Genomic DNA, 2143 nt, shown 5'->3' with positions numbered 1-2143 from the left:
AACTACTAACTTAAAACTAACTACGAACAACGACAACTAATAGTTTTTACGTTCCTTCGTGTGCTATACTTATTTAATTAAGTACTATACGTATATACTATATATATATATATATATATATATATATATATATATATACTCCTGGTGTATTTTGGGTCTCACTGTTTATATTTGGTGCTACTTTGTTATAAATGCAAAATAGATAACACCTGTGTAGACATTCTGAGACTGATTAATATTAACTTCTGATCAAAGAAAGTTACATACATAGTTCAGAACTAAAAATATATACCTAGTACTGATTATAGCTAATTAGATACAATGTTCAAATGATATAACTTATAATGATTAAAATGTGTTGTTTCATTAGTTGGGTATCTTTCGTGATTTGCAGGTATATTATGTTTTCTATCTTCTTTTAGTAATATAAAAGTTTTCAAATTTTAATATATCTAGTTTCAATGTGATTTTAGCATAAATGCATGATCCAGAAAACTGTTGAAATTGCCTGGTTCTTGTTGCTTTGTTTCTTTGTTCTCTATAGCAGATAGTATTTACCATACTTGAGGGGATGTTGTGATCTACTTTACTTAAATGTTAGAAGGGTCAGTGACTGCAGTATCTTTTGATGGCCAAGTGGATGAATATCTGAATGTTACAACTGATGAATGCTGTGAGAACGAGTTACAAGATATCACTGTTGACTGAACAAAGAAACCAAGTTTACTTGTTAGATTGAATCTTTATTGCATAATTCAGTTCTAGCTTGGGATCAGTGAGTTTAGCTCTGCATAGATTTATCTTGAGAGGGAGAAAGCTTTGGACTTAATCACAATCTTTTAGAATGTGTTTTTCTTTTGTTAGTCATAATAAAGATTGTGTTTATTCACAATTTGCCCAGTTTTATTATGTCATATGCTGAAAGGCTCAGTCAAGTTTACCAATTAGATCACTCCCAGATTTCCTGCTCAACCTGTTGTTGCTATTGGAAGTGTCTAATACTTGTGCAGAAATCAGTTTTACCTGAAAATACCACATATAAATAGGAAGGAGAAATTTTGATGCTGTGAACATAGGATTCATTGTGAAATTTTTGTTTTGGTAATGTGCATACTAGCCCTAACGTGATCTCTTATATTTAATAAGTTTAAAAGAATGATTTTGAATTGAGAATGGCTTATTTACAAAGTAGAAGTACTTACAACCAAGAGAGCTAGTTTGCTACAAGAAAGACGTGTGTAATCAATGAAAAGCCCTCTCCTGGACATTGACTTTTACCCATGTGATATGATAGTCCACGACATTGATCAACCTGCAAGTGCAAACACTGGGATTTATTCATATCTGGAGTACCTAAACCACTGGAGCAAATGATACCACAGAGAATTGTTTGCAGAAGAGAAGCATGAATGACTGAAAGTCATCAAAGTGGAATAATGCATGGAGAGTCCAAGACTACATTGGAAGGTGTCTACAGGATTTCTAAACTGTTACCAATCAAAGTACCATGGCCCTAGACCAGTGGAAAGAGACTGGATTTGCCACTGGAGAATTATCTTCACCAGTCAGAGTTATTTTCCTAGCCGGTGAAGCAATGGTACCCTATGGGTGAAGAACATAACCTTTGGAGGAAGTGCCTTTCAAAACTGAAAGGTTCCCTGTAACCTTGACAGCATCTTTATGATACTTGTGGTCGTGCAGGGCTGCATGATGAGCTGCTTTCGGTAACACATCATCCTGTCATCTTGAACCTGTTGGGGAGTTAGAGTCCATATTAACAGGTTCCATCTGTAATTGATGACATTGGTGGCACCTCCACCTGGCATTCATTAGTTAGAATCTCAAAGGAGAAGTTTTGACTAGCTGTCCCTGTGTACAAAGCCTACAGATTACACCTCCAATGTTCAAGGGGATGGTAAAAAAGGACCTAGAATGATTCATAAATCATTTCAGGCAGGTAACTGCGTGGAATAGATGGCTTTGAACAGCCTGTCCCTGAGCTTAGGTAGTCTGACCCTCGATGCTGTTGAACATCTGGAAGGAGAGCAGCAGTAAAACTGGAAGACAGTCATGTATGAACTACAGTGGCAAATTAGTGATTTATTGGGCCAAATTCAAGGCTCAGAAGAGGGTCAGCACCAAA

The 2143-nt window shown here is 35.9% G+C and overlaps 1 protein-coding gene across 1 annotated transcript in view; it reads left to right on the top strand.

The window, feature by feature from the left end:
* Nucleotides 1-850, top strand: part of LOC106459727 (H(+)/Cl(-) exchange transporter 3-like) — a 91813-nt gene extending 90963 nt beyond the window's left edge. The window contains exon 22 of the transcript XR_002610617.1: nt 545-850. The gene's annotated coding sequence lies outside the window, so the exon portion shown is untranslated. The remainder of the gene's footprint in view (nt 1-544) is intronic.
* Nucleotides 851-2143: the final 1293 nt, after the last annotated feature.

Source organism: Limulus polyphemus, unplaced genomic scaffold (assembly GCF_000517525.1).
Source record: "Limulus polyphemus unplaced genomic scaffold, Limulus_polyphemus-2.1.2 Scaffold653, whole genome shotgun sequence".
Taxonomy (NCBI): Eukaryota; Metazoa; Arthropoda; class Merostomata; order Xiphosura; family Limulidae; genus Limulus; species Limulus polyphemus.
This window is presented reverse-complemented; position numbering and strand designations above follow the sequence as displayed.